Below are 11,820 nucleotides of genomic sequence, written 5' to 3'. Positions count from 1 at the left end.
CGCCCGCGCCCCGCTGCCGCTGCCGCTGCCGCTGCTCCATGCTGCCGCCGGCCGCGCGGGCTCATGCAGGGCAGCCCCGGGAGCCGCCGAGCAAAAGTTTGCGGGCGCAGAAGTTTGGCAGGAGGCGGCGGCGGCGGCTCCCCCCGGGCAGCGGCGGAGCAGGCGGCTCCGCTCCGCTCCGCACCTTCTTAAAGCCCCGCCGGTGGCTGTGGCGGCAGCGACTCCTCCCCGCCCTCCGCGCCCGGCCAACTTGGAGCGGGAGCGGGGCGAGCGCGTCCCTCCTCGCTGCCACTCACGGCTGGGGCGGGGGGGGGAGGGGAAGCAGAAAATGCAAGGGCTGGAAATAATTTCTTTCCCTCGGTGCCTGGGTAGCGGGAGGGGGAAGCCCTCCCCCTTCCCTCTCTGTCTCTGTCTCTCTCTCGTCGCTGGTGGGGAGAGGAGAGGAGAGGAGAGCTCCGCACAGCCCCGGCGCTGCCTCTTTGTCTGCGCTGGAGGCTTCCTGCTGCCCCCCTCGCTCGGCTCCTGCCCCCCAGGCCCAGCTGCACCTACCGAGGGGGGCCCGGAGGGCTTTGGTCACCCCAAACCACAAGCAGCAGCACAGAGGGGGGCTCGGCGCCCCTCCCGGTCCCCCCTCTCAAAGGAGAGCCACGGCGCTGGGGTCTTTATGGCCAGGTTTTAATGTTTCTTGCAGCCCTGACCTGGGCGGCTGTAAAAAAAAGCAAGCCACGGTCATGGGGAAGGCATACAGGCAGGAGCTGAAGAGGTGGGGGATGAAGAGCTGAGCGCGCAGTAGAATAATTCATGGAAACATACATTTTTAACAGAGGATGGGTTAGCAGAAGGGCCGCAGTATCAGGAGACCGGGACAGGCCTGCCAGGGATTAATGTACCTTCCCACCCCGGGGCTGGAGCCCGACCAGCACAGCCACTGTGAGCATTAGTGACATAATGTAATTGGAAAGGAGAGCGTACCTGCCAACATTTTTGAAGTGCAAAACTGGCCCGAGCCAGGGGGTCCCTCCTGGATTCATTTCACTGCCAGAGGGAAAGGTTCCCTCTTCAAGGAAGAACAAGTCGAATGCTACATATCTTGCAGCTGCCCTATATCGTTCCCTCTCCTCACACAGGCTGTTTCCCTGGCCCACCTCCCATGCATCTGATGTAGATTCTACACACCGTCCTCCAGGGAGGGCCTCGCCATCTGCTGTACCTGGCTACACTGCCAAAACGAAGCTCATCCTCTACTAGCCAAACTTTGTAATAGTTTCCCATTTTATTCAGTCCTGACAGGAGGACTGGGGGCCAGGGGAAAACTTTTACAATGGTTGTGACAAGCCTGGATGAAAACATAGCAGCATGCTTCGATCCGGACCCCTGTCATTAAGAGAGAAGGTAAAAATGGTAGCGTAGGATGAATGGGCGAGGACAAACTGGAATATCGTTCCAACTGGCCCAGATCCTGAGCTGCTGCCTCAGAAACGGATTTTCATCTGTGACCATCAAGAGGCTCAATCTGGCTCAGTATTTTTCTTCTTAACTTCATTTTTATAGTTTACATTTGGGCATTTCATGAATGTGAATGCTCATAAAAAGTGATGGGCTAATAATAACATTTCTTAAAGCCAAGCATAATGCAAGCAAATGCTATGCAAGATCTCTCACAAGCCTCTCCCAGTACAACACATTCCAAGTCTTGCTACTGCCTGCTCACTTCTCATTGGGAAGAGACTGCCAGCCATGCCAAACTGTGCCAAATTATGCAAGGTGATTTTATGAAGCCAAGTGAAAAGGATTCAGGCCCGTTCTTGTAATCTGCTCCCAACCCACGCACATCCCCACCTACAAGTTTCCACCACCATGGTTATGGTCATGCACTTTTATGCAGAACTGACCATAGGATTTGGTCAGCAGATTAATTTGGGGGTGGTGCCAAACATAACTGACACTCCTTTATATTAAATAAGAGGCAGGAGAAGGGAATAAGGGATCTTTGGATAATGACCTCCCATTGCTGCGGAAAAATGAGGGCCAAATTTATCCACTGGGCAGTAGGAATAAGACTTGCCAACTTTTAACTTTTTTCAAGGATAATTTTCCAGATAAGTTGGGCAGTAGTCAATCTTCCAGGGTGATTGATGGAGGTAAACAGGGACAAATTGAGGCTGCTCTAATTCCCATGAAAGCCAGTAGGAATACTTCACCTGATTTCACTGGGAACTACTGGATAGGGCCTGTTCTGGCACATTTTATGTAGTTTTCTCTGTCTCCAGCTGCTTAGAACTCATTGTAGCCAATTTTATTAATGCACCCTTCCCATCCCTTTCTTTGTAATCTTACGCATATGCCCCCTAACAATAAGTGATGTCAAATAAAGGAATGCAAGGGACTTGCAAGGGACCTTCCGGCAGGGGGGCTGGACTTGATGATCTTCCAATGTCCCTTCCAGCCCTAATGTCTATGAAATCTATGAAATCTACATGCAGTAACCTGAAAGCCATGTCTTGGTCATTGCTTTACCCCATTTCTTCATCCATCTTCTACCCATTTCCAGCTTTCCATATTATTTCTCCACCTTTGTGTCTTATTTATCTTTTCAGTCCTCTTTCTTTCCTTGAAGACCAATTTCACCTTAGCCCTTTTCTCTCTTCAATACCTATCTCTTCTGCTTTCCCAGGTGTCACAGCATCAGACTTTAGGGACTCACAAGAAGCCACCTTACTCTCCCAGGAAAACAGGGGATGCATCTACACATGCAATTAATGCACATGAATAAATTCTGGAGCTTATTGCTCCAGAGTTTATTGCTCCCAGGCATGCCATTTGAATGTGCGCCTGAAAGCATTAAGCTCCAGAGTTTATTCGTGCACAGCATGTTGAGCCAGGGCGAGCAGCCCTTGTTGGCAAGGGACTCAGGGGATCAGCCTGCCAGCTCAGGGCTGCTCTCCAGCCCCTGGCTCAGTGTGCTACGGAGAGGCTGTCTGGGGGACTACCCAGCAGGCAGCCCCCTCACTGAAGCATCCTCGTGCCCCAGCCAGGTGAAGCAACATCTGCACATGCAGCTTTTTACTCCACAGCTGACTGTACTTGTATTTATAACCACTATCCTGCTGTCGGGTAAATAAATTTACTCCAGCCCACTACAGGCACATGTGTAGATGCACAATGTTTACTGCAGAGCTAATTAGTCTACTGCACAGTAAACATCTCATGTAGCTGTGCTCAGTGAAACAAACAGGAAATGGGGGATGAGTCACTCTACCCTCAAACATAACTGGTCTCTATGATCTTATCCCCTATACATCTAGAGAAATCTCTCTGAGATGGTAGAAAGCAAGAAGGTTTGAATAAGGTATTTGAACTAGAGCTCTGAAGCTAGAAATGGAAGCACCAATGGATTCAGCCCTCTTTCACCTTTCCAACTTAGGTGCACTGAGTGTGAAGTTAGATGCAATTTATTTGCAGAAGTCTGAGGTTGTAAAATCTTAAAGATGAGAATATAGCAACCAGCATACTAGTCTGTGTAGACAATTAAAGTCTCATAGTACTTTTACAAAGAGGAGTTTGCCCCATTTTCTTTGAAAAAAAAATCCCATTCAACCCCTCACTATTTACAGTAAGATACAGACCTGTGTAAAAGTTGAGAGATCATTATTATTCAATTTGATACAGGAAAATTAACTAAGATCAATTTATGCTTCTCACAATTAAAATAAAACTGTAATAATTATTATTTATGTATTCTAAAGGGCCTCTGATCCAAAGATCCTTATGTACCATATAAGCAATATAGCACCCATCTGATACAAGCTACAGGATACCAAGGGGGGATTTCACCCATCACAGGAGTGGAATATGGTTTCCTTTTAAAAGAAGAGCATGGTTTAGTCTGAAACAGGAAATGAGTGAAGAATATTGTATCCCAATACAAACGCAGACAGTATTTAAGTGAATGGAATTTCCTTGGGGGCACTGATCCACTCCATTTGTGCTCACCTGGGGGAGATCAGATCACAGTATAGTATGGCTGCAATCCATTGCTATCCATACCAATGTGTAAACAACAACCGTGGAATTATTCCTTTTGTTCAATGGATGAACTCATATCCAAAAAATTGAATTGAAAGGCAGGTAAACAACAGAGTTGCCCCTTTATTAATTTTTCCATGGCAGATGATTTTGGATGTGGTGGGTGTAAATAAAATGCATGGAGCATTATAAAGCTAGATTCTTCCATGTTAAAATGAAAACCACAGAAATATGGAACCACAGCTGTCATCTATTACTCTATGACACACAAGTTTTAAAAGAAAATAAAAAAAAACCAGGACAATAAGTTGAAGCATTTTATTTCATCATGGCTGATAAAGATAATAAAATGGAAACAACACAGCATGAAAAGTTAAAAGTGAGAAATCTTTTCACTAGATATTTTTATATATCACTCAGCAGCACAAGCATACTGCATTTTCTATGCACGTATTCTACCTGTGACCACCGCACAAGAGTATGTTACCTCTGTACTTTTTACTTCTTTAAAGGTTTTTGTTGAAGGAAAAAAAATCACTGATGGATCAAGAAGAGTGGTGTGTTTGATGTGCATGAGAAACCAGCTTTGTACTGATACAATGGAAAAAATTGCTCATGAACACTTCATCCTTGAAAAAGTATTACCACATTACCGGAGGCAGTTTTACTCCTGGGCCTAACAGAAGCTGTAGCTCAGGCACGCTGTTGTCAAATTCAGACACCAGGGATGATTTTTAACTGCACAGCAGCCAACGCTCTAGATATCGGGAAGATAAGGTATGTTCAGCAAGTAATTTCATTGTAACTGCAGACACAATCATACCGAGTCACTCAGAATATATTTCCCATCCCACCCATTCTTGCCTCAGTAAGGCAGCTGAGAAAATATGAAATATTGAAGTGGACTTCTTCCTCAAACAGCAGAATACAAACTAGAATCCATCAAGACAGCACCCGTTCAGGTAGCCAAATGCTTCCTCATTAATTGGAGGTCAATGGGATTTCTGTTACCACCTTAAATGAAATCAGTATTTGTCCCTTTTTGTTGCAAAGTTTGCAGGGGTATAGGAGGAGAGTGCTGGCTGCATAAATTAGAAGTAATTAGTAGCTAGTCAAACTTGCCTTCCCTTTAAAAACAGTCTTTTGTTCATGCATCCTTCTTATTCTGCGTCCCTATTTATGCAAGTTCTCTCTCGATTACTACCAGAAAGGGTTGGGGCTCCTTTGCCATGCCAAATAATCCTTCTAGATGAATTCCTTTTTTGTGCACATTACTTGTCATAGCTTTATAATAATGCAATCTTTCCCTGCCAGTTACATGAACTTTGCTCTTAAGCGGAGCACAAGTCATTTCTAGACAAGGCCCTAAATGTGAAATTAGAGGCACTTCCATGCCTATGTTATTACGAGATTTAATTTTTCTATGGTGAAAACAATGACAATTGTCTGGCTGAATTATTTTCCACTGCACTGGTATGTGTCTGGCTTTCTGGCATCTCCGTGTTTCACCATTTAATCTAAAATACATTTGACATTATACAATTGCCATCTCTTCTCTCTTATATCACATTTCCTTCCGACTATTTAAATTAATATTTCCTTATTGCTCAAGAACATTAAGAAACTATAAATATAAAAGAGAATATTGGAAAAGCCTCCCTTTTAACAAGCAGAAATTTGGCATACCTTTCTAATATGACAGTGTTAATGTTATAGATTTGGTCTGTTTGTGCACATTTCCATAAATTTCTCATTGATTTAGTAACCATTCAAATAAAGATAAAAATGCCTTTAAACAAACAAAACATCAGCAACAGTCTGCTATATAGTTAAATAATGGAATGTTAGGTATTACAAAATTTTAGCGACCATAAAGGGTTATGCTCCTATATATTATTAGGAATTCTGCCTGTTTCTACACATCAGTAGTTAGTGTTCAAATCTATGACAAAATACATTCAATTTAAAAATCAACTCAATGGTACTGTCTGACATTAAAATGTATTTTAAACATTCTGATTGTTTCTCTTTTGCACAGATGAACATTTTTGAGGATACAAAACAGTTTCTAAAAACATTTTTTTCTCTGTAGTTTTAAATACTTCAGAGAACGTGTAGATTTTATTTCTGTTAGTGTAAGGTCTTAAATATAGCATACAAAACCTGATTTTTCTCTTTCTGATCCAATGCACTTATGCTTCCTATTAATAATTCATAAACAGTATATTTAAATAGAGCTAAGGAATTTAAAATCTTTTGTTCAACATTTGGTTTGAAAAAATGGAATACACTTTTTTTTATAGGAACATGCATCTGCTTTAACAAACATTGATGTCCAATAATATTGCTTCCTACTGTAGATTTGTTTCCTAGGATTTTTATAATAGGAATCCTGGATGTGTACATGTGTAATACCTGCCTGTTGAGGTTTCTAAGGCTTTTATTAACTTGCAAATATTTATCCTGGTTAGCCTTTATCTGAAGAATTTTTTAAATGTCAGTGGCCACAAAAGAAACCCTTAGACCATTTTACAACCTAATTTATCTCCCCACTTCACTATTCCTACTAGAATAAGCTCAAGGACCTAAGGTACACATGGCTAACAGGCTATGACAATTCTGACTGTTTGCTTTTTCAGGGGAAGCAGAATTCAGATCCTCAGGAAGTTTGTAAAAGATGTTCCTTCTGTTTCATCTAAGGAGCGTGAAACCTGAAGACTACCAAAAATCACAAACAATATACTTTATTGCAGGTTACTTAGAATCTATGTTAACATTTGTATTTAAAGTACATATAAAGTATGTGATGCATGGCAAAGATGCAACATTTTCTTAAATGTACACACAATGTTGGTTTGTGCAGACACAGAACTTTATAATGATATATTTATTTTAATGCCCTGCAGAAAATGTTTCCTAGGCAATGCATACAAGTCACAATTAAACTACAAATAAAAGAGTAAAGTTCTTTAGAATGAGTGAAGTTATACCAATAAAAGTTATTATCAAACAAATCTTGCTTCTTGTAAGGTTGTACCCCAGCTTAGGAAACTGTGAGAACATCTAAATGCAGTATTGAAAAAAGGCTCAGTCTGGAGCACTTCTCAACTCAGAAAGAAAGGCGTTCCAAGGGCCAGGGGTCACAGCAGCAAAGATACAGGCAGCTCACATTCTGGCCTGACACCCGCCACCCAGAAGCAGAAACTCCACGCTCTCTGACCTGTGGGTTGAGATGAAACATGCATTAGGGTGTCAGAGCTTAGTAACTTATGTGAGGCCTAGTCCATCAGGGCCTTCAAATGTTAAATTAGATCCTTCTACTCTATTTGCTCCCAACAACAGCCAGTGCAAAAGCCTAGCAGCAGGTAGGGAGGAACTCCTACATCACCAGTAACTGAGCAGCTACATTATGTACTAGCTGCAAACCCTTTGGGGTAGGAACTGTCTTTCAATCCAGTAGGGCTCAGCCTTCCAGCCCTGTAGGCTGGATTAGTAGTGTAGTTAAGCCATTATGTTGTGAAGTGCTTGAAGCATCTCAATGACATTCTCTGGGTATGTACGTACCCAGGCTGGAAAGTATGCTGGGCATCTATAATAAGTGCTGATCAAGACAGTGTGGGCTAAAGAAGCAGTCATCCCCAACAATGCAGTCAGGTTCTGGCCAGTTAGTATATATAGACCAGGGACAAAGTTTCTAATATAGAGGAGGTACAGCAGAGCAATACTTTTCCAGGATCTCATCTGTGAAGGAGCATAATGTAGAGGTGTGACAGTGTGGAGGGGCTAACGTCTCAATTTGCTGATTTCTGAAAATATGGAAAGGACGGAGGACTGCAAAAAGAAAGAAGCACTGTGCATATCTGTGTTTAGGTATGGATATGTTCATACTGTCATGGCAAAGCAGCCAGGAATGGAAGGAGAGTGGGTAAGACAAATTAAGGAACAAGAAATGTGAGTAGACTGCAGCAGCCAAATAAAAGGAGACATGATTAAAGAAAAATACAGGAGTGATAGCTTTTTTTACAGGTATCACCAGCATCCTCCCATCTTCAGCCTCCCACAGTGGCTGCATACCCAGTTGTTCAGGTCCTGCAGCACAAGGATTGCACAGAAAGTGCCAAAATACTGCTATGGAACTGTAGCCACATTGTGGCACTCTTGTCAAATTACTTGTTTTTCATAATAAGCCACGGCAAAGGGAATGTGAGAGAACCAGAGTGGGACTACTATACAGTGAATGTTGGCAATGTAGCACAGGACGTGTGGATTTAATGAAGATGTTAGGAGCTGAATATCATTTTCACTTCAATTCTGACCCCCCAAAATACTTTTTCATCCAACAAAATAGGACTAGTTGGAAAATTAGATTTGTAAGTTACTTTTAACATCTTACTTTGCATTGGCAGCAAACCACAGCATTAGAATAAGCCAGAATATTAAACAATAAGCAGATATTTTTCATTATTACAAATCCTCGACTAAAAGTATAAAATTCATTACTTGTGAGTCATACATTCCTCCCAGCACTGTTTAAGAAGGTCACTGAGAAAGCTCTTACAGTGACTGATTGTCAATGAAAATCTTCTACATAGTTCAAAATATATATCAGGACACAGTATTTTATTCTTAGGATGGAAGAATGGTTATACTGTTCAGTCCTGAGTCAGACAGCCAGGAGACCTGGGGTTTATTCCCATCTCTACCACTGACTTACTTCTGTCTGTGCTTAGGTAAGTCACTTAACCCAGGTAAGAAATATGACAATATTTGCCTATTTCTCAGGATTGTTTTCAGATTAATGGGGAGATAGTTTGACTTACATTTTAATTGTAATATATACTTATAAATAAATCAATATTAAATGTATATTATTAGAAACTATTTCCAATTACCTGAATGCCCCTTTACCTTGGCAATGAATAAGGTCCTTAATTTAACTGAGAATCTGGTCCATGGATGTTAAGGCCAGAAGGTACTTTTGTCATTGTCTATTCTGACCTCCAGTGCAGCACAGGCCATAGAATTTCACCAAGTAATTTCTGCATCAAGTAATTTCTAGGTGAATAATTTTTAGAAGGACATCCAGTCTTGATTTAAAGATTTCGAGTCACAGAGAATTCATCACAACCTTTGGTAACTTGTTCCAGTGTTCAATTACCTTTACTGTTAAAGATTGCACCTTATTTCCAGTTTAAATTTAACTCCCTTCTACTTGTAGCTATTGGAAGTTGGTATGCTTTTGCTAAATTTAAGAGACTATACAAAAGTATTAGATATATTTTCCCCATGGAGTTTATCACTTGACTGTGATCAAGATACTTTTTCTTCAGTTACCTGAACCGACTGAGTTCTTTATGTTTCTTGCATTCAAAATACTGGAACTGTAGACAGATTCCTAGCCATGACTGCTTTCTGGTGCCTCCTGCAGCCTATACTCCTCCTGTACCTGCCAAGATGCCTGAATCTTTACTTTTAACACTTTTGTCAGGTTTTGTGCAAGCATTTGCTAACTGGATGTTCATTGGCTCACAGCCCGCACTGGGCATGTTCAGAGGACTGCAGCTGTGCAGTATGTGGTGCCACAAGCACATCTGCAGCACCACATACTGCACAGTCAGGTGTTCTCCACACTGCAAGGGTGCACTGCCCGTCCATATGCTGCTCTGGTTTGTTTTTTCTGGAGGTTTTTTTGACCCCTAAACTGCAAGGGGTGGGGGGGGAATGGAGCAGTGCACACATGGGCAGCACACACCACTGAAAAGCAGAGTCAGGCCACTTGGAGCCATGCTGTGGCTGCCAGCCAGGCTCTGCCCATAAGAATCACTGCTGTTGCAGCCTCAGGAGGTCCCCAGGACCCCAGGTAAGGCTGCTGGGGCCAGCACAGTGCTGAGCCCATCCTCTCCTACCACCCCTGGGGTAACCTGTCACATGCCAAAGTGTGGATGGCACAGGTGCTCCCCAGGGGCAAGTTTACTGCAGTGCAAGGAGTGCTGCTGCTACTTGTGGCCGGGGAACCAAATGTCCGTGCCCATCCGGACACAACCACTAGGGATATAGCTTTTACTTCTCCTGTTTCCCTGTTAGACCAGACAAGTGTGCTGGTCTTTGAACTAGTCTCCCATTTCTTTTGGGGTTATCACTGTTGATAGGAGGCATGCTTTTGCTCGTTCACAGCCTTAGTTCTATGTAAATCTTCTGCATTGGTCATATGACCTCTTTCTTTTGTTTTCCCTAGATGAGGCTAGCTCTCCAGATATTTCAGCTGTCTGCCACTACTCTACAGGTGTCTTTCGTGGCATCTCTACTGATATCCTGAGTCCTTTGCTACCTTGCAGAACCTAAGGCCTTCTTGAGCAGTGGTGGCTTTGCTATTGTTTTTAGTGTTTTTTTGCTGGTTCCGTCCATACCTGCTTACCTGTGCATATAGGCCTCAGGTTTCTGGCCTCTTCATTTAACAGGTTGCCTGTTTAGCGTGGTATCTTATTAACTGTTTCTGTGTGCTTTCTGATGTTTGTTGGCTGGGCTGAAGTAAACTACTGTCTTGGGGAAAAAAAAATCCTTGTTTTCTGACCCAAAAGTTCCTGTGCTGTGTTATTATCTGACCCCAGGGAGGGTCTAATTTTTCCTCCAAAATTGCCATGTTGGGATCCCTTCTTGTCTGTTGTCTTTGCCATCAGTTTCTTGGCTGGCTTTACTGATGCTGCTGCCTTCCATGGTTTTCTGACTCCTGGGGAAAGACATGTTATTCTTGAACTCCCATTTGGTGCTGAGTCATTTGAGTTTTACTGCAGCATACTATGACGAATTGTCAGATCATAGCATGTCAGACAAGTCATAGTACACAAAATGCTTGCTTTGTTTCCTGAGTGATCTACAAATAGTTCATCTCCCAGAAACAGGAATGGTAATCTACAGTGACTGTCATCATCATTAAAAGTGAAAACTCTATTTCAAACTTTTCTCAGGTTTGGGTTGGGATTCCATGAGGCTGCAGAGTCTCCCCCTTTGATCAGTCATCTCCCCCTTTGTACCCCACACGACTCTACATGTGCTCCCTATTGAGTATTCATGCCTGGGCTCAGCAGAAGCATGAATTTAGACCCAGGTAAAAGTGGTAAATGTGACTTGCTGTGGGCATGTCTACACGTGACTCTACATCACTGTAGTGATGTGCTATGGTGACATAGCGTCCACACGTGTGTACACATGACCAGCAGCTACTTTGCTGTAGCAGTGTGCTCCCCCATTATAGAGTGCCACTAAGGCAAAGTAGCTGCTAAAAATAACGGTGTGCTGAGTGTACAGCGCAGTACAGGCAGTTACTGTGCCATGCTTTAGTACTTCCACTACGTTAGTACTACTTGGAAGCATTAAAGCATGGAGCAGTAACAACGTAGACATGCCCAATGGCAACTCTTACTGTACTAGAATTACTGCTTGGCCTTTTTGAAACAAAAATCTGCCTTAGACAAATAGCTTATTCCTCAACTGGCAGCAGGGAGTAACTTTCTGTAGTTACTCCTTGCAATCTGGCTATCCCCAAGTATGAACTATTTTACTACCCATACCATACCCTCTCCTTTAGAGTCTGGTTGTATTGCTTGGTGCTTTCAACCAGAGCTGTAAGTATATGGTAACACATGAATGGAGCTGGGGTTGAGGTATAACATATACAGCAATACGAGTGTTTTAGATGGGAAGGTATGACCTGCTTAGTGTATATGCTAGCAGCAGTAGCTTACTTGAACAGTACCTTATCTTTCCATCATACTATTCATAGATTCATAGAATAAG

This window comes from Gavialis gangeticus, unplaced genomic scaffold, assembly GCF_001723915.1.
Source record: "Gavialis gangeticus isolate Ggan-Ray unplaced genomic scaffold, GavGan_comp1, whole genome shotgun sequence".
In the NCBI taxonomy this organism is placed as follows: Eukaryota; Metazoa; Chordata; order Crocodylia; family Gavialidae; genus Gavialis; species Gavialis gangeticus.
Note: the sequence above shows the minus strand (reverse complement) of the source record.